Source organism: Bison bison, unplaced genomic scaffold (genome assembly GCF_000754665.1).
Source record: "Bison bison bison isolate TAMUID 2011002044 unplaced genomic scaffold, Bison_UMD1.0 scf7180017864456, whole genome shotgun sequence".
NCBI classification, from domain to species: Eukaryota; Metazoa; Chordata; class Mammalia; order Artiodactyla; family Bovidae; genus Bison; species Bison bison.
The window spans coordinates 578,265-578,814 of NW_011495018.1; the positions used below are offsets into that span (position 1 = coordinate 578,265).

At 63.1% G+C, this 550-nt stretch overlaps 1 protein-coding gene across 1 annotated transcript in view; it reads right to left on the reverse strand.

Moving 5' to 3' along the window:
- The window catches only part of JAKMIP3 (Janus kinase and microtubule interacting protein 3), a 47,426-nt gene that overhangs the window by 32,308 nt on the left and 14,568 nt on the right, over nucleotides 1-550 (reverse strand). The gene's annotated exons all lie outside the window — the stretch shown is intronic.

The following is a 550-nucleotide window of genomic DNA, read 5'->3' on the forward strand; positions in this document are numbered from 1 at the left end:
GCGCCCATCGGAAGCTTCCTGTCCTCCCCAGCACCCCTGGCTGGAGCCCGGCCCTATCCCACCTTGACTCTGGATCCTGCCTCCAACGCTGTGAGAGGCCTGGGGTGGACACAGGCAGTGTTGCTGCTCTGAGAGCCCCAATCCTGAAGGTGAGGAAGGGGAGGGATTTGGAGGGGCAGGAGCCAACCGCTGGGGAGAGACTTGGCCCATGTTGTGGGTGCCGGGTGCGCTGTGGGCATCAGAGAGGGGTGGGTCTGAGAGCGGGGCCAGCGGGTGGGTGGCGCCCAGCGGTCACCTTGGAGAGCTCGTCTATGAGGTGCTGCTGCTCGACGATCTGCAACTTCAGGAAGTCCACGTCCCGCTCGTCCTGACTCTGATCCAGGTCGTTCAGGGAGCTGGGTCTCCGTATGATCCCTGCTCTCTGCCTCTGAAAACCAGACAGACCACACAACATGTGGAGTGAGGTGCCCAACCACTGAAGGGCAGCTGGGGTCTCCTCACCCTGCCTGCCTGTACCTCAGAAGCCCTGTCACTGGTCACCCCACTGGTC